Raw genomic sequence first — 23,537 nt, 5'->3', positions numbered from 1 at the left:
ACCATGCAAACATGACACCACACACACACCATACACACATCACATACACCATATACCATGCACACACTACAACACACACATCACACCAGACACAATACATACCACACACACACCAACACACCATACACACACTACAAATCACACCGCACACACACACCATAGACATATCACACACACCATAGACATATCACACACACCATACACCATAAACCATACACATACCACACACATACACACCATACTCACACCACACGCACACAAATACACACCATACACACACTAAAAATGACACCACACATACACACACCATACACATATCACACACACCATACACCATATACCATACACACACTACACACATACACACCATAAACCATGTGCACACCACACACCAGACACAATATACACCAAACATGCCCACCAGACAACCCACAAGACCCACCATGCACCACACGCCACACACATACACAACACACAAAACATATACACCTAAACAAATCTCAAACATACACACTATCCACACAATCCACCCATGTACCAGATACATCACACAAAAGCAGCGGAAAGTGCAAGCACCCCGTGCTGGACAGCACCACCCCCTCCCTGCCAGGGCACTCAGATCACAGCCAGCCAGGGAGGCCCCTTCCCTGCAGAGCCAGCAGCTCAGGCTGCCCAGGGCTCCTACAGCAGATGAGCCAAGGGTCCCAGGCACCATCAGCCTGAGGCAGGGCACTGGGCTGGAGCCCACCCTGTGCAGGCCCAAGAAGCCCCCGACCCCCAAACAGGCCCAATGCAGACAAGCAGCAGGGCTGTTAAAAAGGTTTTGCTGGAACCCATGACCAAGCCACTAGGCGTCCGGGGGACAAGAGGGCCAGTGGCCGGGCAGCCCAGGGGTGCAGGGGTGGGGGCTGCACCAGAGCACCCCAAGTCCACAGGTGCTGGCAGAGCAGACACTGGCTGTTCACGCCTTCAGGAAATCGTCTTCCTTAGGGACATCTGTACTTCCTGGAGATGGTTCAGGACCCGTCCACCACGTAAATGACAGGACACAGCCACGAGGAAGATGGTCAGCAGGCGGGGACCCTGCCCCAGCAGGAAGCAGCAGCTTTAAAATAAGCAGTGCTGTTGCCCATGTCAGAGGTCAACCCATGCAGGTTTGGACAGCCATGTGGCACTGCTCCGTGCCATCCTCCAGGGGGCGTCTGAAGCTTCTGAGCACCTGCTCAGTTCAGCTAGACACAAACACACACACACACACACACACACACCGGCCCGAGATTCCGATGATGTTCTAACTCACTGATGACTCCACCGAGGGTGTAGAAGGAGGGAGCATGGTGCCAGCTTGCTGGGTTGGCCCCACGGGAGTTCAGCTGTGGGGAGAAGGGGGAGCAGGTGAGCACACAGCTGCCCACACCTCATGGATCTCGTCTCTGACAGGAAAGAGCTCTGAGACCAGCTCTTATTGCACAGTCTCTCTGGGCAGGGGCCTTCAGTCTTTCCTCCCTGCATTCTCAAGGCATGAGGACTTCCTGCTGGGCTGGCTTGTGTGTGCCATGGGCAGCACAGCCCAGGAGGGCCTCTCCCTCTACCCCTGTGCCATCCTGGCCAACCATTCATTTAACCGACCAGAGTATATTTTTTTTTAAGATTTATTTAGTTATTTGAAAGAGTTACACACAGAGAAGGAGAGGCAGGGAGAGGGAGAGAGAGGGAGAAAATGAGAGAGAGAGGTATTCCATCCATTGGTTCACTCAAACTAGTGCCATATGGGATGCTGGCACTGCAGGTGGTGGCTCCACCTGCTACACAACAGCGCTGGCCCCAACCACTATTTTACATCCATTGCCATTTGGTGCCTTCACAGTGCTGTGCAGTCACCACCTCTTTCAAGTTCCAGAACGTTCTGCCCTAAAAAGAAGCCTCGTGCCCATTGGCATTCTTCCCCCCACACTCACCCTTGCAACCCTTGTGAGTTCCTGGCACTCACCAGCCCTGCCCTCTACCTGTGGACTTGCTGCCCTGGGCCCTGCACACCAGTGGGCACACAGAACAGGTGCCCTTCTGTGTTTCACATCTGAGCACGTGTTCAAGGTTCATCCATGTGGACGCCATGCACCCTGTGTGGCCAAGGCCACTGCTCAGAGTGCTGGCAGCAAAAAGGAAGGCCTGGGCTCAGGGAAGTGCCACAGGTCCCCAAGACCAAACCTACAAGGGGACTGGCGCTGTGGCATAGCGGGTAAAGCCACCGCCTGCAGTGCTGGCATCTCATATGGGTGCCAGTTCAAGTCCCAGCAGCTCCTCTTCCAATCCATCTCTGTGCTGTGGCCTGGGAAAGCAGTAGAAGATGGCCCAGGTCCTAGGACCCCTGCACCCATGTGGGAGACCTGGAAGAAGCCCCTGGCTCCTGGCTTCGGATTGGCACAGCTCCAGCCATTGCAGCCATTTGGGGAATGAACGAGCAGATGGAAGATCTCTCTCTCTCTCCCCCTCCCTCCCACCCTCCCTCCTTCTCTGTAACTCTGCCTTTCAAATAACTAAATTTAAAAAAAAAGTGAGTGGTTGATTTTATGCCTTGTGAAACTATCAAAATGGACTTTTTTTTAAGAAAAAGCAGGCACTGGGTTTGATGAGTTCTTTGCTTCCATCCTGAGCAGCAGGGTGGGCTGGGGGGAATGGGTGCAGTCCTGGCCAGGGCTGTCAAATGTCCCACGTGGCCACTGTACTGCCAGGCCCTGGAGTAGGGTTCACCAAGTCACAGCATCTCCAAGGGAGAACAGGCCCAGAGTCACCACCTTCCGTTGTCTGGATCACCCATGACCCAACTGACCACACCTGATGGGGCCCCAAGGTGGAGCCCGAGGTGGCCAGAAGGATGTGGGCTCAGGCCTTGTTCCGTCCTGCCAGGCTGTGCACAAGGCACCCGACGCCCGCGTGCTGAGTGCCCAGGACTCACAGCTGTGTCACAGGCAGGCTCTGGGGAGGGCACTTCTGTCCTGCCTTCTGAGTCCCATGGGAGCACAGGCCATGCCCCACTGTCCAGCCTTTCCAGTAGCTGGGCTGCTGGCCTGGCAGAAGTCTGGGGACCAGCCATGGGAGCGAGCACATGGCAGCGTCGGGGGCCAGCACTGTGGCTGCAGCTCCCACCACCCCTTTACCCTCCGGGGGTGTGGGCCCCTTTCCCAGCCCCTGTAACAAACTCCTCTTCTGCTCCCTGTGGCCATAGCTGCTCCGTGATGCTTCCTTCACAGGCTGAACAGTTTTGCTGCTCTTTCTACTGGCATCCATTGGGAAACTCTCTGAGGGCCCTTATCCAGTCCAGCGCTGCAGCCAGGGCACTGCCCACTGCCCAGCCCCCCACCCCCACCCCAGGGAGTGGGGTGTCCTTTCACTGGCTCCCTGGCACTTCTGGAGTGCTCTCTCATCTTCAGCCATCCAGAACCTGCCCCCATCACCCCATGCCCAGCTTGGTTCCATGTGGTTAAAACAACGTGGCCCCAAGGATAATGCAATCGAAAGCATGGGGCTTGTGAACTCTGCCTGAAGAAGGATCTGCACCTACAGCAGGGCCCACAGGTGAGTGCATGGAAGGAGCAGTGGGCGTGCCTGGTGCCCTGCACTTCGGCTGAGGCCTCCCAGCCAGGCGCCCTCCAGTGCTGGGCCCACCCCTCCCCAGCACACAGCTCTGCCTGCCCAGGGCACAAGCGTCTCCCAACAGCACCACCCAGACATCAGGGTTTACAAGAGGGGCACCGCACCACCGACAGCGATGACTGGGAGACCCCACGCTCAGCCTATGGGGACCCCTGTTATCAAGGGGTAGCTCCCTCTTCACCCCTTTCCCTGTGGGATATGGAGCTGCTCAGCCCCAGGGCCTGACACAGCACACCAAGTGCTCTGTGAGCTGTGCTGGATGAAAAGTATCTGAGCCTGGAGGCCCAGATGACAGAGTGGGAGCTGGCAGGGGAATAAGGGAGGCCTCTAGGACAGGGTTGCTAACACCCAGAGTCCTTTGCGCAAGCCATGCCCCACAGTCAGACCTGACACATTCAATGTGTGGAGAGCTTCAGCTGCAAAACAAGGGACCAGACTGGCGTGGACCTCCCATCATAAGCAACAAAAAGAGGCCCAGCACAGGCCCAGGGCAGGTTCCAGCCATGGCCAAGGCCACAAAGGGAATACAGCAGAGAGGCAGAAAAGAAATTCAGGAACTGCACTCACTCCCATGTCTCAGTCAAACCCCTCCAACCTGTCCCCAGCCTGTGAGAAGGCACAAGCTGGCTATGACAAGCCAGGAACTCACACTCGGCTCATGACCCGCGTCCCATCCCCGGGGGGCATCTGGCCAGGCCCTCAGGCTCTGCCTGCGCCCGACAGCAAAGATCAAAGAGGACTCTGGTTGCAGCCGGACAAAGCCTGGGAAACCGTTCTGGGGACTTCAAGCCACCCCACAGCCCTCAGGAAAAGGGGCTTCGATGTCTTGAATGGGTGGGCGCCCAGTCCAGTGCCCAGGATGTGAGGTTCCGGCCTGCAGAGAAGCAGGGGGTGGAAACCCAGTGAGGAAGTGAGCGTGGAGGAATGCTCCACGCGTTCTCAAAAGGCAAAGGACCCCCAACCGTGTGGAGTGACAGGGCACTGCCAACAGAGGAGGGAACATTGGGAGGCTCAGGGCTCACATGCACAAGCGGAATCGGAGGCCTGGAAAAGGGTGGTGCCGACTGCTGAAGACCTCAGAGCCCAGGCTTTCCCTATTCGATGAAAGCGTTTATAAAAACCCCTCTGTCTTGGGGCTGGCGCTGTGGCATAGCAGGTAAAGCCTCCGCCTGCAGTGCCCACATCCCATATGGGCACCGGTTTGAGTCCCGGCTGCTCCACTTCCAACCCAGCTCTCAGCTATGGCCTGGGAAAGCAGTGGAAAATGGCCCAAGTTCTTAAGCCCCTACACCCAAGTGTTCCCACCCCAGCCTGAGGCTGCAGGCCCTGGGGCACGTCTCAGAGCTGGGGTCTTGGGAAAGCCAGCACAGTGAGTGGCGGGCCACCTGCATCTCAGCTGCACTGCACTGAAGCCCGGTTTTCCTCCTGGAGTTTGGATTTGTGCATGCCCAGCCCTCAGGAGAAGCCCTGAACACCACAGCTCCCACAAGGGTCCCTGGCTGATGTTTCAGCCAGAGTTCTCTCCTCCAGGAGGTGGTGCCAGGGCGACATAGGGATGGAGTTAGAGAGAGGGTGCCAGCACCAGTGCTGTGTCTGCAGTCAGAGGTCAAAGCCGGATCCCAGACAGCTCAGGGAAGCACTCGGGCCTGGAGGTTTTAACCTGGGGCAAATGGGCAACAGGCGCCTGAGATCAGCTCAGGTCCTTTGAGGAGTTCGGTGTGTGGGGGAAACATGAATCAGACCCCTCCCAGAACCTGCCGCAGGTGTGCAGGGCTGCGTGTCCTTGGCTCAGCCACAGCCACAGGGTCGGTCTCGGCAGCGCCGCCCCAGCCGTGGGCTCAGGCAGTAGCAAGATGCCCCAGCTTTGAAGGGGGTACATAAAAGCAGGCATGAGTGTGGCCTCAGGGGTCTGGGGTCTCTGTTCAGAATGATGTCTCTGTGAATCATTTACAGTGGTCATCGATCAATTTAAAAAAAAGATTTATTTATTCATTTGAAAGGCAGAGTTACAGAGAGGCAGAGGCAGAGGTAGAGAGAGAGAGAGAGAGAGAGAGAAATCTTCCATCCACTGGTTCACTCCCCAGATGGCCACAATGGCCAAAGCTGAGCCAGGCAAAAACCAGGAGCCAGGAACTTCTTCCAGGTCTCCCATGCGGATGCAGGAGCCCAGGGACTTGGACCATCTTCTGCTGCTTTCCCAGGTGCAATAGTAAGGAGCTGGATCAGAAGTGGAGCAGCCGCGTCTTGAACCAGCACCCACTGGTTGTACCCACTACACCACAATGCCAGCCCCACCCCCTACTTTTAAACAGAAATAGTGCCATTATTCCAATGTCTGTTTTTTTAAAAAAAGCTTTCTTTAACAATACGATTTTAGCAATGAATATTAGTTAATGCTGTATTAAACTTGACATCACTTAACTCCATCTCAAGTTGATGCTCAGAAATGTGACCAATAAGGCTGATGTGGCATAGCAGCCAAGCCTCTGTCTGCAGGGCCGGCATCCCACATCCCGGTGGCTCCACTTCCCATCCAGCTCCCTGAGGATGGCCTGGGAAAGCAGCAGAAGATGGCCCATGTGGGAGACCTGGATGGAGCTCCTGGCTCCTGGCTTCAGTCTGGCCCACGTCTGGCTATTGTGGCCACCTGGGGAGTGAACCAGAGGATGGAAGATCTGTCTCTCTGTCTCTCCCTCCCTCTCTGTAACTCTTTCAAATAAATAAATAAATTTTAAATAAACCGGAGCAGAAGGCAGAGAGTAAACTGACAGCAGTGGCCCACCCCAGGGCCACAGTGGAGTCCCCTGTCCTCTGCACGTCATTGTGACCACCGCACAAACACCTATTCTGCACTGCTGCTGAGGGACTGTGCCCCACCTGGGGGGGGGGGCTAGAGACAGCAGCGTGGAACAGAACCAGGGCAGGGAGCCAAGACCCTGGCTGCTGGGGGCAGTGCTGTGCAGGCAGAGACCCACAGGGGGCGCCACATGGCCAGGCCAAGAGGCCCCTGTGGGAACACACGTGGAAACACCCTCAGAGCTCCTGTGGGGAGAGATGCAGCCAAATCCTACTGGGCCACGTGGGGAACTCAGGCCATCCAGGAGACCCCAGAAGGATTGCTCCTTAGTCCTAAAACCAAGGCTGCTCACTCACCCTGACAAGGCTCAACAGCAGGTGTCACGGGCCACTCGGCTTCCAGAACTCTCCATTCTCTGCCGACGTGACGGTCATGAATGTGATAGGATGTTGGATCCCAGACCAGCCCTGTTCAACAGAAACACAGTACAGCCACACACAAAGTACTTTGTCTTTCAAAGATTTATTTGAAAGGCAGAGTAACAGAGAGGGAAACACACACACATAGACACACACAGAATCTTCCATCCATTGGTTCACTCTCCAAATGGAGCCAGCAGATTCTTTCGGGTCTCCCACGTGGGTGCAGGAGTCCAAGCACTTGAGCCATCTTCCACAGCTCTCCCAGGCCATAATAGGGAGCTGGATTTGAAGTGGAACAGCTGGGACAGGAACAGGTGCCCACTGGGGATGCTGGAACTGCTGGTGGAGACTTTAACCGCTATGCCACAGAGCTGGCCCCCAGAAATTACTCTTAATGTACACAGCCAATTGCAGCATCGTTCATTTAATCTGATACCTGAACACAACTTCTAAAGTATAACCCACAGTCTTGATAAGATGTGCGTACATTTCCTTTTTCACATTAGTGTTAGATGGACAGGGAGTGAAGGAGAGGGAGGAGGAGAGGGAGAGGGAGGAGGGAGTGAGCCCAGGACAAAGACCAACAGCACCCAGCCATGTGTGACGTCATATCAGAGACATCTCTTGCTTGGCCAAGTCCCAGAGAAAAGGAGGAAAGTGGTGGCAATGGGAAAATGCTATTAGAGGAAATCCTGACTGAACGTCTTCCAAACCCCATGAAAACTATAAACTGAGAAATCCAAGAAGCGGCACACACACCCGGACTAGCACAGCAAGGTGCGCCGAGAGCAAACCTCAGGTGCCTGGAGCAGTGGAGCAGGGCCTGTGGGGAAGTCAGAGACACCTGCTGCAGCCGCCAGGAGCCCCCTGTGTAGCATGGGTCTCTGCTTCCTTGCCTGGGACCGTCTCCCATAGATGCCTGAACACTTCCAGCTCCTGGGCTGCACTGTCTGAGGGTTGTAGGTGGTGGGGAGGCTGCTGCTTGCCAACCCCACGTTCCCACAAGACAAGACAGGTGAGAAGGAGCCCACCTGTGCCTTCAGAGAGCAGCCAATCTAAAATCCTGCACCCAGGACTGGAGGCAAACCCAGCGGGGCTCACACCGACAAGAGCCAGGAAGGGCTCACTTGACTGCACACCGGAATGGCATGCAAAGATCGGGTGCCAAAAGCGACCAGAATGTGGTACAGATTTCTGGAGTGATGAGGAACTGTTTACTTATTTTTTAAAAAATATGTATTTATTTGTTTGAAAGGCAGGACTGAGACAGAGGGAGAGACAGCCAGAGAATCTTTCTTCTGCTGATTCACTCTTCAAATGGCTGCAACAGCCAGGGCTGGGTCAGGCTGAAGCCAGGAGTGCAGAGCTCCAATCTGCTCTCCCATGTGGGTGCAGGGGCCCAAGCACCTGAGCCATCTTCTACTGCCTTCCCAGACACATCAGCAGGGAGCTGGATGGGAAGTGGAGCAGCCAGGACTCAGACTGCACTCTGTTGGGGGATATTGGTGTAGGAAGCCATGGTATAAACTCACTGCACCCCGACACTGGCCCCCAGGAGTTCACTGTTTAAAACAACAAAAAAGTTAAAAGTCATGGGGTGGGGGTTGGTGGTGCTGTGGCATAGTAGCCTAAGCCTCTGCCTGCAGCACCAGAATCCCACAGGGGCACTGGTTCAAGCCCCGGCTGCTCCACTTCCAATCTAACTCTCTGCTAAAGCCTGGGAAAGCAGTAGAACATGATCCAAGTCCTTAAGTCTCTGCACCCATGTGGGAGACCTAGAAGAAGCTCCTGGCTCCCGGCTTCAGATCGGCCCAGCTCTGGTCACTGTGACCATTTGGGGAATGAACCAGTGGATGGAAGACCTCTCTCTCTGTGTCTCTACCTCTCAAGTAGGCATGGAACAAAAGTCCATTGCTGGCATTGAATTGTCATCAGCAGGAACCTTGCCTTGGAAGACCTGCCCCAAAGAACAAGAGAGAGGGAGGGCTGCCAGCCCAGAGCACACGCCCACAACATGACCCTCTGCACAGCAGCAAAGACCCTTGCCAGCAAACACCCTGCTGAGACCACAAAGCAGTGGGGCACAGGGGGGCTCGGGGACACAGCTGAGGTGCCCCCAGGCCCATCCCGGGAGTGTGATCCACAAGCCTTACTGACCTCAGAGGCTAGCTAGGTGCCATGTGGGGGAGCAGGCAGGTCTAGGGGCCACAAGGTGCTGACATCGGGTCACTGGCATCACTGAGGACCTGTGCCCCTTAGTGGGGAAGCAAACGAGGGCCTGGGCGCCCCAGGGTGAGGTCACAGCCCTTGGGTTTCTGCTTGGGCACCATCCTGTTCTGCAGGAAGTGCTTTCCTCGGTTTCCCAGTTCTGCTTCCCCCACCCCACCCTGGATCAGATATTCATTTATTTAATTAGGGGCTAAATTAATTCTTCTTTGATATCCATAGATACCCTGTGACCTTTCTGGACTAAAACAAAGACCTGAGGTATGAAGATGTTACTTCTTAGAGGCTCCCCAAATAAAATTTCCCCACTGAAAAGTACCAGATCCTACAAGAGGGGCCATTTCCATTCTGTCATAGAACACACACACACACACACAAACACAGAGTCCTACAGTATCCCAGTACGGTATCTATGAGTTTTTTTCTTTTTTGAAAGATTTCTTTATTTACCTGAGAGGTAGAGTGAGTAAATGAGTGAGAGAGAGAGAGAGAGAGAGAGAGAGAGAGAGAGAGAGATCTAGATCTTCCACCCACTGGTCCACTCCCCAAATGGCCTCAATGGCTAGAGGTGAGCCATTCTGAAGCCAGGAGCTTCTTCTGGGTCTCCCATGTGGGTGCAGGGGCCCAAGCACTTCAGCCATCTTCCACTGCCTTCCCAGGCACATTAGCAGGGAGCTGGACTGGAAGTGGAGCAGCCGGAACTCAAACCTGCACCCATTTGGGATGCCAACACTGCAGGCAGAGGCTTAACCTACTTTGCCCCAGCGCCAGCCCTGTACCCATGACCTTAACATTGCATCTGAGTCTGTGTCATGGGCTAAAGTGTGTTCTCCAGAATTCTTGTGCTGACATCCTAACCTCGCTCCCCAGGATTTAAAAGGTGACTGTAGCTGGAGATTCAACGGGGTTGTTTTGGTGTCTTTAACAACCAAGGAGAGTGGGACAAGGACGCATGCATGGAGGGATGGCTACGTGTAGACACAGGGAGAGTATGGTGCCCACAGGAGAGAGACCTTGGGCAGGAGCCAAGCCTGTGCACACCTTGACCTCAGTAGCAAGCCTATAGGCTCTACAGACCTCCAAGCTCTGTTTACACGGCCCAGGCTGTGGGATCTGTGACAGCCACCCCACTGGATCCACACAGCCACTAAGAAACATGACTCTCAGCAAGGAAGACACACACACTCATGCAAACACTCACATAATACTCGTTCATTTGTGCTCGCTCTCTCTCCCCTCTAAAAGGCAGCCTGGATCACTGGATCACTTCCCCCAAGTGATGACTGAATCGCCTGAATTCCAAGACCAAGCTGCAGCAGACCAACGGGTGCCAGTAAATGACCTGTGCACCTGCAGCCAGCAGCGTTCTTCCTGTGCATTCCCAGAAGGCCCTCGGTCACCCACGGCACTGTGAACAGACACTGCCCCAAGGCTCTCCCTAGTGCACACTGAAAGGCCCCTGGCACCTCCACAGGTGGACTACAGCAGCTCTGCCTCACAGGAGTCCAAGTCCCCAGATGCCTGATTCTGCACAGAGAGAAACCCGACTGAGAGGGTGAGGACAGCTGAGGGGTGATGTCAGCCTGTCACCCCGGCGTGCTCGCCCAGCTGTGGCCCCCTGTCCCTGTCTTCCCTATGAAGTCTTTGCTCCAGGTCTGACGGAGGTAGTGGACGCTTTCCGTGTAAATCAGCAGAATCCACCCAAACCTGCTTTATCCCTCCACGAGCCCAAACGCTGCAGGGAAAGGCTCTGCCTTTCAAATAAATAAATTTAAAAAAAGAAAGTCGGCCGGCGCTGTGGCTCAATAGGCTAATCCTCCACCTGTGGCGCCGGCACACCAGCACACCAGGTTCTAGTCCCGGTCGGGGCACCGGATTCTGTCCTGGTTTGCTCCTCTTCCAGTCCAGCTCTCTGCTGTGGCCTGGGAGTGCAGTGGAGGATGGCCCAAGTGCTTGGGCCCTGCACCTGCATGGGAAACCAAGAGAAGCACCTGGCTCCTGACTTCAGATCAGTGTGGTGCGCCGGCTGCAGCGCGCCGGCCACAGTGGCCATTGTGGGGTGAACCAACGGAAAAAGGAAGAACTTTCTCTCTGTCTCTCTCTCTAACTGTCCACTCTGCCTGTCAAAAAAAGAAAAAAAAAGAAAAAAAAAGGAAAGTCACCTCTGCTATCCCATCAACAACGCTTTAAGCATTCTCACGTCCATCACTCAAGACCTAGGACACCCGTGTGCCCTAACAGCCAACGGTTGAGCCTCAGCCTCCCATGGTGCACACCTGATGGCACATTTGCTCTGCTCAGGCCCCTATTTCACGCAATGCTCATGGGATCTGGGCCGGGACACTTCGCTTCCCAACGGAGACCTCAGTCCTCTTTCTAAGCTAAGTATTCGTCAGCCCATCTCCTCTCTTCCAGAGGACACTGCGGATCCGCCTCAGCTAACAGCTAAGGAAATCGGTTTATCTGCTGTGTATGGTACCTGTGAACATTTTTCAACCATGTGGGCCCACTGTTTTGCAAAAGAAACACCTCTGGGCCATTTATCGAGGGGGCACACAGAGGTTTAATGGTATTTCATAAAGGCCACAACGATGCCAATACCAGGGAGCAGAGGGAGTGTCCATACCCTCTTCCCAGGCCTCCCTTGGTGAGATGGCCACACAGGCCTTTCTTCCCAGAGCATGTGTAAGTGCCTGCGAGAAGTGAACACACTAACTCAGGATGAGGGGGACGCTTAGCTGTGATGTCAGCACCACCGGCGGTTTTTCAGGAGGATGACGCCAAGGCCTCTGCTGCCCAAGGAAGCCCGGACCCAGGTCTGCCCGGCATCCTGGTCCCACAGGTGGCTGCCCAGGGCCTCCGCCCTTCCCCACAGGTGGAGAGGCGTGTCCAGGAAGCAGGAAGATTCTCACGCTGCCACTTTGGGGGGCAGACATACAAATGCATGACACCTGCTCTATGTCCCTGAGAGTGGATGGAGCTCAGAACGGCATGAGAACCACACAGCCAGCCAGCCCTGCTGGGGCACCCCTGCCCCCCACATCAGCATCTGGCTCGGCGACACCAGTGATGCTGTAGGGAAGGCTCCCATCCCAGGGCTTCTTCCAGCAGCCCAGGTGGAAGGTAGCAGCACCGAGTGTCAGCTTCCGGGGGCCCTGCGATCCCACAGAAGCACAAATGAAGGAAGTCCGACAAGACCCAACCGGCCAGGAAGTCGCGTTTCTGTGCCCCCTGCCGAAGAGGCCCCCTTTGCAGTCCCTGGAACCTACGGCAGGTGAAGTAATGGTGTAGGCTCCTCCCAACCCCTTGCCAAAGCAGTGCACACCTTTAAAAAGTTGTGCGTGAGCCTGAACAAGATGCGATGAGCTGAGACAGCTGGCCAACGAGCAGGGCACCAGCACCGAGCAGCCCGAGGCTGCTTCTCTATCAGAACCCCATGTAGCCAATGCCAACTCCCACCTCCACTCCCCCAGGGAAGAAGATGGGGTATGCATGTCATGCGGGGGGCTGGGCATGAGCATGAGGGGGACACCTTCACAGTGGGGGGGACACCAGCCTGCACATGGGAGTGAGCACACCGGGCTCTACGGTTTTCCTTCTACACCGAGTGTGTATGTGCACGCGTGTGCATATACATGTGTGTGTGTATGTGTGTGCATGTGTCTGTGCATGTGTGTGTGTGCACAGAATGGGAATGCACACCCATACTCTGCACAGCTCACCTGCTGCAAGGGCCTCACCAGGTGCCCGGATCCTGGCTGCCCACGAGGGCACCAGGGCTCCATGGGGAAGCGACCGCCTCCAGGGCTGAGGCACGTGGCCCAGGTCCCCATGCCCTGCTGCACGATGCGGCCCACAGACCCCTGTGACAGCTCCCCATGGGCAGACTGGGCAGCCGACGCTACCCCAAGCCTGCTGGGTGTGACCCCGTGCATCCAAAACGCTTTGCTCAGCCTTCCGTGCACACATACACTGACGTCCATTCCACAGACTTCGCGTGCAGGACAGAACGTGGAATGGGGACTAGGTTTTCACACAGACTGTTTAGATGATGCGATTCGGGGCAGACCAGGTCAAACCAAACCTATCAGCTGTACTCGCCCACGGGTGATCATTCCACTGACCTGGCTACCAGCAGCCTGCAGGTGCAGAGGGGGCCGGCACCGCTCAGGAAGCCAGTGCCAGTGGGGAGGGCGCGAAGGTGAGGGAGCCTTCCTCTAAACACACAGCAGGCGGAGGGACAGGCTCCCACTGGGCACTGCCCTGCTGGTACCTGCCTGATGCTGACAACTGGATCAGGGTCCGCAGCCCCTTTCCTGAGAGGACACAGATGCGAGGGTTTGGGGGCCATGTACCCTCTTGGGGAAGGCCAAGTTGATCCCGCCTGGAGCATCTTCTGCCACAGGCGCCAGCATCTGCTCCGCCCGCAGTGCTGTCAGGCAGCAGGCAGTCTTTCCAGGCACAAACTTCAGCAGCTATGAGGTGTGGACACCAGGTCCTCACACAGGCTCCTCCCACCACCGACTCCTCCCATTGTAATACAACACTCCCACCACAGGCTCCTCCCACCACACACAACACTTTGATCATAGGCACCTCCCACTGTAATCACCACTCCCACCAAGGGTTCCTCCCACTGCACACACACCACTCTAACACAGGCTCCTCCCACCATAATATACCACTCTGACCACAAGCTCCTCCCACCACACAAACCACTCCCACCAAGGCTCCTCCCACCACAATCACTACTCCCACCACAGGGCAAGAATGCAGGGGGTGTTGCTGGGCTCCCTGTGACAGAGTTCCCAACCCCAAGAGCTGACCCCAAGACACAGGGTGCAGCACCCAAGGAGGCCCTCTAAAGCAGGTGCACCTTGGGGCCAGCACCGTAGAGCAGTGGGTGAAAGCCACTGCCTGTGATGCTGTCATCCCATTTGGGTGTGGGGTTCGTATCCCTGCCACTCCCCTTCCAGTCTAGCTCACAAGCTGGCAGCTTGAGGGGAGTGGCGGACAATGGCTCTGGTGTGTGGGGCCCTGCCATCCACATATGAGACCTGGGGGAAGCCCCTGGCTCTCGGCTCTGGCCTGGCCCAGCCTTGGCTGTTGCAGCCATCTGGGGAGTGAAGGCAGATCGAAGATTCTCTCTCTCTCTCTCTCTCTCCCCCTGTACTCTGATTTCCAAATAAATAAATAAATTTTTAAAAGGAAATTTAAAAAAGCAGGTGGGATGTATCAGCAGCTAAGGGACAGCCTCTCCTGGCAGCAAGACTGTGCAGCTGGGGTAAGTACTGAAGCCCAGATACTGCTATGCGAAGGGCCCAGGGATCTGGGAGCAGGAAGCAAACACACACACTGTCTCTCCATCCAGAGCTCTCAGCACAGGTGAAGGCCAGAATCCCAGCACCAAGAGCCCCCGAACCCAGACCGTGGGACAGCACGACACAAGGGAAGGAAGCACTGGCACACGGGGACTCGCACAAATAAATTTCTTGCTGCTTCCTACAAGGTGGGTGACCCACGGGACCACCCACCACCAGTTACACATGACCAAGCCCACCCTTGGTCAGCTGCACACCCAGATGAGTCCCACCTACGCAGGTCACACGGGAGAAGCCACCGACTTATTAAAGAAGGACACCAATAAGGGGAGGAACAGGAACCAGAATTCCCTCAAAACTCTTTAAAAAACCAACTGCTGGAGGCCCACACCAGTGCACAGCATGCTAAGCCATCTACGACAATGATAGCATTGCATGTTAGAGCGCAGGTTCCAGTCCCAGCTGCTCCGCTTCTGATCCAGCTCTTTGCTATGGCCTGGGAAGGCAGCGGAAGATGGGCCAAGTGCTTGGGCCCCTGTACCCACGTGGGAGACCCGGATGGAGCTCCTGGCTTTGGCCTGGCTCAGACTTGGCTCTGTGATCATTTGAGGAATGAACCAGTAGATGGAAGCTCACTCGATCTCTCTCCTCTGCCTTTCAATAATAAATTAATGTTTAACAACATCATAAACTGCTAATGACGCAAACTGGTTCAGTCTCAGTGCTCAGCCACCACAGGGAAACACAGGGTGGAGGATTCTGCGTCTGCACAGAGGGGACAGGGCTCCTTGAAGGGTCACCAGCTGGTGACTGCGGGGAGGACACAAAGCCACGGGAGTACTGCCCGAAGCCCCTGTTGGTCTCTGCAGCGGCCGTGCCCGTGGCCCAGGGGTGCCCGTTCTCAGCCTAGTGTGTCCACAGCTGCAGGAACAAGGCAAGGGAGCAGCGTCTGCCCCATGGTGGGCAGGGAGCCCCACGAGAGGCAGCTGCCCAGAGGGGGCCCAGCCGTCATCTCCTGTGCCATGGGACAGACTCACCAACAGGCACTGTGCACTGGGAGAGTGGGGGAGGGGCGTCAGAGCGTGAGGGGCTACTGAATGCTAACAGCTCAGATGGGAAGGGGCCTGCCCGGGGGGTGGCAGACGAGCTTGGGACCAGCCACGTGGGCTGGCCAGGCCACAGCAGGCAGAGTGGTGTGGCAGTGGGTGGAGGCTTTCTCAGCCCTCTGCCTCCTCCGTTCACAGTAGCCACGAGGACTGCAGGGTGCTGTTGCCACAGTGACCAAACCACCCTTCAGAACGCCCCGCAGGGTCCAGGGTCTGCCAATGCTGTCGGGGGTGACCCCTGTAATGTCATCTAGGCAACTCGGTCACCTCCCTCTGGAGGGGCAGGGAAGGGACGGCTGGTTCCCTCTGTACTGGGTCCAGCTGAATGCTGCCAGGGCCACACCTGCCACACCTGGGTCCCGGACATGAACCTGGAGCTTCTGAAGAACCAGGCTCCTCCCACCAAGACCAGCAGCCGCGAGGTTGTCAATGCCCATGGGACGCCCACCCCTACCCCCTTGTCACCTCATGACCTCCCCCTGCCTTCTGGCTCTCCTGGTGGTTCCTACCGGGATGTGCACATCCTCAGGAGCAGGTTCCGCAGCAGGGGCCCCGTCACTGCCTGCTGTGTCCCGCACGATGACACAGCTAGCCGCCACTCCTGCAATCAGAAGACCAAGAGCAGGGTCTACCTCTCCTTCAGAGCCAGGTTGCAGAGACGGCAGGGTGGGTTCGGACAGCCTCAGCCACCTTGGCCTCACAGCTGGCGACAGGTCATTGGCCTCCCATAGCACGCAGAGCACCCCCCCCCCGCGCTGGCTTCCGGCTCTCTTCCCTGTCACTTCCTCCTTTCTTCACCATCAAGCCATGAGCTCCAAGTCCCCTCCAGGCCTCTCATCCTCGCTGAGAGCAAGACTGGGACCCAGGAGCGTCAGCTCCCAAGCCCCTCCTCTGGATGCTGACACGGTACAGCTGCTGCAGGACCACGGGGAGGGAGAGAGGCAGCCTCACAAGACATCTCCTGGGGCTGGCGCTGTGGGGCAGCAGGTGCAGCGCCAGCATCCCATATGGGCACCAGTTCAAGTCCCATTTGCTCCACTTCCAATCCAGCTCTCTGCTATGGCCTGGGCCAGCAATAGAAGATGGCCCAAGTCTTTGGGCCCCTGCACCCTCATGGGAGACTCAGATGAAGCTCCTGGCTCCTGGCTTCAGCCTGTCCCAGCCCTGGCTGTTGTGGCTATTTTGGGAGTGAACCAGCAAATACAACCTCTATCTCTGTAACTGTCTTCAAAATAAATCAATCTAAACAAAAAGAGAGAGAGAGATCCTCCAAGTTCCCAGCAAAGCCAGCCCACTTTCCAAATTTTTTTTCCTACAGGACTGGGCCAGGAATCTTCACCCAGAGCAAGGACCCCTTCTGTACCCCAGACCCAGGGAACCTTCCAGGGGCCAAGTATGTGGTCCCAGGCCCACACCCACCTCTGTGCCCAGGCCCACTGTAGGACCTCTCAGTTGCAGAGATGCCCACTTGCTCGGGAGGACGCCCAAAGATCCAGACTCCAGACCAGTTGATGCAAAAAGCACGAGGTTTTTATTGAACGTTTGCGCAAACGGGCCCCCACCTCAGGCAGTGAGGAGCCCTGAGCGGCAGTTTCACACAGGTTATATAGGCAACGAATTAGCATATTCCTAATGCGCATGCATAGGATTGGTCAGTTCAGAGAGACCATTAGCATATGGGATGCAGTGGCAACACGGGATTGGCTGGTTCGGAGGGACAATTAGCATATGGGGTGCAGTGGCAACACGGGATTGGCTGGTTCGGAGGGACAATTAGCATATCGGAGAGTGCTGAGGGAGAGTGCTGAGGAGAGTGCTGAGGAGAGTGCTGAGGAGAGTGCTGAGGAGAGTGCTGAGGGAACGTGCTGAGGAGAGTGCTGAGGGAACGTGCTGAGGAGAGTGCTGAGGAGAGTGCTGAGGGAACGTGCTGAGGAGAGTGCTGAGGGGAACGTGCTGAGGAGAGTGCTGAGGAGAGTGCTGAGGAGAGTGGCAGCTCTGCTCTGGGCATGCCTAGAGGTTCTCTGAAGGGGATTGACTTTTCCTTCCCAGAGAACGTCCTGCCCGCTGGACTCTGGGGAACATCTAACCTCTTAAGAAGCCCCTGATATCTGCCCAGGCCTAGTTTCTTGTCCCTCTCCCCCATAAGGGTCCTTCATTCCCTCCTTTTCTTTTTGCAAAGATTTTAATCCTAAAATCTATTGGACCGGCCTGGGGAGAGCCTGCCTCACTGGAGGGAGGGAACTCTGTTCTTGCTGGACTGGGTTGGGTTCCACGTTAACAATTGTGGAGCATGGGGATTGGAAAAACAATGGGGAAAGGCCAGGAACATCACAAATATTAAACAGTTTTTGAAAGTCTTAGCTTGAGTGGGTTCTGAGTGCGCTGGAGCTTCCATTTGGCTGGTCTGTCCGGATCCTCGGGGCCCTGGGGAGGTGGTGCTCGCTTCACGTGTGAGGCGTGGACCCAAGCAGCGATTCCGTCGACCTTGAGAGCGGTGGGAGTTGTCAACAGCACAGTGAAGGGGCCTTTCCACCGGGGCTCTAGAGTCTTAGATTGGTGCCTTCGGACATACACAGCATCACCGATTTGGAAAGGATGTGGGATGGTTGTCGTCTCGGGTTGGTAGACTGCTGCAAGAGGTTTCCAGACCTGGTTCTGGATGATCTGGAGTGCTCTCAACCGGGCCTGTAACTTAGGGGCATCGGCAACAGAGTCACTGGCAAGGTCAAGCAAGCCTGCTACTGGTGGGGGCCCTCCATAAAGGATTTCGTATGGTGTCAGCCCGCAATGAGAGGGCGTGTTTCGGACCCGGAACAACACCATAGGGAGGAGTTGGACCCAGTCTTTAACACCAGTCTCCAACGCTAATTTGGTCAAGGTCTCTTTAATTGTTCTGTTCATTCTTTCTACCTGTCCTGAACTTTGGGGTCTATAGGCACAGTGCAATTTCCAATTTATGCCTAATGCTTTGGCCACCAACTGACTTACCTGGGAGACAAACGCTGGGCCATTGTCGGACCCGATTACCTTAGGCAAGCCGAACCGGGGGAAGATCTCCTCTATGATCTTCTTGACGACCACCTGGGCGGTTTCCCGTTTTGTGGGGAATGCCTCAGTCCATCCGGAGAAGGTGTCTACAAAAACTAGAAGATACTTATTCCCATAACTGCCCGGCCTTATCTCAGTGAAATCGACCTCCCAGTTGATTCCTGGTCGGTCTCCTCTTACCCTAGCTCCCTCCGGGAGCTTGAGGTGTCTGGCATTTACCTTGGCACACGGAACACAGGATTCAGTTACCTGCTGGACTAAAGAGTCAAGTCCGGGGATGTAGTAAGACTGCCTATCTTCCTGTAAGGCTGCTTTTAGCTTTTTGTGTCCCAAATGAGTCCATTGATGGAGGCTGGTAATTATTTCTTTAGCCAATTGGTGTGGCAGGACTATTTTCTCTCCGAGCCTCCAAACCCTTATTTGTTCATCATACTCTGCACCGAGCCGCTGGATCGTATCTAAGTCTTGGTCCGAATAGAGGAAAGGTGGTTCCCTCGATACTTGGGTGGGCTCAATTGTCTTTAACGGGAGCACCTGTTGGCTCAGGGCTGCCGCCCTAGCGGCCTCGTCTGCCATCCTGTTTCCCCTTGCTACGGGGTCGTCTCCTCGTTGGTGCCCGGGGCAATGAATTATACTCAACATTTTGGGCAGGAACAGGGCCTGTAGAAGATCTAGGATTTCCTGCTTATTTTTAATGTCCTTGCCTGCTGAGGTTAAGAGGCCCCTTAGCCGGTATATCTCCCCATGTACATGGGCAGTGGCGAAAGCATACCGACTGTCTGTGTAAATGTTGACCTTTTTGTCTTGTGCCAGTTTTAAAGCTTGAGTTAAGGCTATGAGCTCGGCTTTTTGAGCAGAAGTTCCAGGCTTTAAGGCACTTGACCAGATAACAGTTTTTCCATCCACCACCGCTGCCCCAGCCCTCCGCTCACCGTTCTGTAGAAAGCTGCTCCCATCCGTGAACCAGGTCATTTCGGCATCCGGCAGAGGCTGGTCGGTTAGGTCTTTTCGGGTGCCGTGGGCCTCAGCCAGGATTTGATGACAGTTATGGATTACCTGGGCCTGGGGCCCCAGTTCCGGGAGCAGGGTGGCCGGGTTTAAGGAGGTGGCAGTCCCAAACCGGACCCGCTCTGAGTTTAATAACATAGTCTGGTAATGAGTTATCCGAGCATTTGAGAGCCACCGATCTGGTGGCTGGCGGATAACTGTCTCCACAGCATGAGGTGCCACTATGGTGAGAGGTTGGCCTAGAGTCAATTTATCCGAGTCTTTCACCAGAACTGCCACGGCCGCTATCATGCGGAGGCACGGAGGCCAGCCGGCCGCTACATTGTCTAGCTTTTTTGAAAAGTATGCCACCGGCTTTTTCCAGGGTCCAAGCATTTGTGTTAGCACTCCCTTCGCCACTCCCTTATTCTCATCCACGTATAATGTGAAGGGCTTGGTCATATCAGGGAGGCTCAGGGCTGGGGCTGACAATAGGGCCTTTTTTATGTTGTCAAACGCCCGCTGTTGCTCTTCTCTCCATTGAAAGGGAGCATTGGACTTCGTGAGGGGGTACAATGGGGCTGCCAGCTCCGCAAACCCAGGAATCCAAAGGCGGCAGAATCCCGCACTCCCGAGGAATTCCCGCATCTTTCTGGCATCGGTGGGGGGTGGAATTAGAGCAACCACCCTTTTTCGGCTCTCTGTCAGCCACCGTTGCCCTCCTTCTAGGAGGTAGCCTAGGTAGGCCACCTGTTTCTGACATATTTGGGCCTTTTTCGCGGAGGCTCGATAGCCCAATTCCCCCAGTCTCTGTAGCAGGGCCCCGGTACCTTTTAGGCAGTCCTGCTCAGTTTCAGCGGCAAGGAGGAGGTCGTCCACATATTGCAGGAGGACCAGGTCCGGATGGTTAACTCGGAAGTCGGCCAAATCTAGGTGCAGAGCTTCGTCAAACAAGGTAGGCGAGTTTTTAAATCCTTGGGGCAACCTTGTCCAGGTGAGTTGTCCTGAAAACCCGGTCTCTGGGTCTTTCCACTCAAAAGCAAAGATGGATTGGCTCTGAGGGCTCAGTCTTAAACAAAAGAATGCATCTTTTAGATCTAACACAGTGTACCATACGTGGGTCGGAGGCAAGGTACTTAGCAGATTGTAGGGGTTGGGCACTGTGGGATGCATATCCTCCGTTCTCCTATTAACCTCCCGCAAGTCCTGTACCGGGCGGTAGTCACCCGTACCAGGCTTCTTTACTGGTAGTAGGGGGGTGTTCCAAGGTGAACGACAAGGTTTTAAAATGCCTAGGTGTAACAGTCTCTGGATATGTGGCCGGATACCTTCCTTAGCTTCCTTGCCCATCGGATATTGACGAACTGACACGGGAATGGCCGTGGGCTTCAGATCTATGATCAAGGGAGGCCGGTTGACGGCCAGCCCTATTCCCGCAGTCTCTGCCCAGGCCTGAGGAAAATCTGTGAGCCACTTGGGGTCCATGGGAGCCATGGTGGACGAGGGCCTCTCGAATAATCGGTGTTCGTCCTCCAAGCGTAGTGTTAATACCTGGAGGGGCCGCCCTCCTGAGTCTGTGATGGTAGCTCCTTTCTCATGGAAGTGAATTTGGGCTCCTACCTTCGAGAGTAGGTCCCTGCCCAGGAGGGGGTAGGGGCAGTCTGGCACTAGTAAGAACGAGTGTGTCACAAGTCCTGTACTTAACTGGACCTCTCGATTGGTTGTCCAGCGATATAACTTCCCTCCAGTTGCCCCCTGAACCCAGGAAGTCTTGGAGCTTAAAGGCCCTTTTTCTGAAGTCAGTACCGAGTGCTGGGCTCCCGTGTCAATCAGGAAGGTTACCGGTCTGCCCCCCACTTCAAGGGTTATCCTGGGCTCAGGGGGGGGCTCCTGGCCCTGACTCACCTAGTCGTCTTCTTCCAGGGACAGGATTGGAACTGGTCTCTTCTTTGGTCCCTGTGTTTTCTTCGGGCAGTCTTTGACCCAGTGTCCTCTTTCTTTACAATAGGCACATTGATCTCTTTCCACCCGAGGCTTTCGTTTGTCTCCCAAGTCCCTATTCTGTCCTGGTCTACTCCTTTCTGTATCCTGCACTACGGTGGCCAAAATTCTACTAAGCTCTCGATTACGTCTTTTGTCTCTTTTGTCTTCCCTTTCCTCCTGCTCCTTGCGGATCCTTTCCTCCTTCTCCTCTCGGGTCTCCCTTTTGTTGTAAATCTTTTCTGCCTCCTTCATTAAATCTTGTATAGTATACCCCTGAAGCCCCTCTAGCCGCTGCAATTTATTGCGGATGTCCGGCGCTGACTGTCCTATAAAGGACATGATTACATCTCCCTGCCGGTCCTCTGCCAGGGGGTCAAACGGGGTGTACATACGGTAGGCTTCCATTAATCTTTCTAGGAAGCCTGCCGGCGTTTCCTCAGCCCCCTGTACTACTGCACGTACCTTGGCCAAATTGGTGGGGCGCTTTCCAGCCCCTCTGAGACCCGCAAGGAGAATCTGGCGGTAAAGACGAAGTCGCTCCCTACCAGCAACGGTGGTGTAGTCCCAATCAGGACGGGTTGAGGGAAACGCCTCCTCGATTTCGTTTGGCAGTAGGGTCGGTCGGCCATCTGCTCCAGGGACGTTTTTCCGTGCCTCAAGGTAGACACGCTGCTTTTCCTCAGTAGTAAGGAGGGTCTGCAGAAGCTGCTGACAATCATCCCAGGTGGGCTGATGAGTCAATAAAATTGACTCGATCAGCCCAGTCAGAGCCTGGGGGTCCTGAGAGAAAGAGGGGTTATGGGTTTTCCAATTGTAAAGATCGGAAGCAGAAAATGGCCAGTACTGCATCTGGCCAGCCACCGAGCGAAGAGGAAAAGCCTGCGAAGTCCAGACGCTTCCCGAGCCCCCTGCCTGCCCCCGACGGAGGCGCAGGCGGCTGGAGGGCGGGGAAGGCGCTGAGACTTCTTCTCCTGCCCTCGTGGAATCAAGGGGTGGTGCAGAAGGTTGCACATCCCGCTCTGGTTGTTGTGGGAGTTCCTGCGGGGGAGCAGGCTGGCCGGGAAGATAGGGTGGGGGAGAGTCAAAGCGCAGAAAGTCCTGATCAGCCGGAAGAACCGGTGGCTTGTCAGGTTTTGGATCTCGAATCTCCTTCAGAGGGTATAGGGAGGAGGTTGGCACAACCGGGATAGGAGGAGGGGGTATCGGGGTACGTATGGGCTCCGTCGGGAAGGAGAAGGGTTCTATCCAGGGAGGGGGGTTACGTGAAAGATCCTCCCACGTGGTAATGTAGGGCACCTGATCAGGGTGTCCATCGGATCCTGGCTGAAAGACTCGTTCCTTAATCTGTAAAATAATATCGAGGTTAAAAGTGCCGTTCCTTGGCCAGCCGACCTCGAAGGCCGGCCACTCTGAGGAACAGAATTTTGCCCATTGTTTCCTTTTAACCTCCAATGAGAGGTGGCGCGCGCGTTCTCGAACGTCCTTCCAGTGATCTAGAGTGAGACTTAAAGGGGTGGTTATTTGTTGACCCATGCGTACAAGGATTTCAGCCCAAACAAAAAGAACAGCCAATACACAGACACATACAGTAAACAAGACAAAACACATGGCTAGGACAAATCGAACGCTATTGCGCTATTTTTGGGAGCGGCTGCCTGACCAGCCCTCCCCGGGAAGGAGGGAGACTTGGTCTCCGACCCACCTCCAGACCACCCCGGGTGCGTGTTCCGGGGGAACGGACCGAGGGTTTCCCCTCTCATCCCGGAGCGTCCTCCGGGGAACGGGCCAGGGGTTGCTGGGCACGCCTGCCTCCCCCACTGGTCCCACAGAGTCAGGTCAGATACTGGCCAGTCAGAATAGTTCAGTCAGAATCCAGTCAGAATACTCAAGACAAAAAACAACAGACAGAAAACACTTAATTATACCTCCAACTGGTCCTGCAGAGAATGGGTCTGAGGGCGACCTCGAGCCCCACGTTGGGCGCCAAATGTAG

The sequence above is a fragment of the Lepus europaeus genome, chromosome 20 (genome assembly GCF_033115175.1).
Source record: "Lepus europaeus isolate LE1 chromosome 20, mLepTim1.pri, whole genome shotgun sequence".
Classification (NCBI taxonomy): Eukaryota; Metazoa; Chordata; class Mammalia; order Lagomorpha; family Leporidae; genus Lepus; species Lepus europaeus.
The sequence above is the reverse complement of the archived record's forward strand: the minus strand, read 5'-3'. Positions refer to the sequence as shown.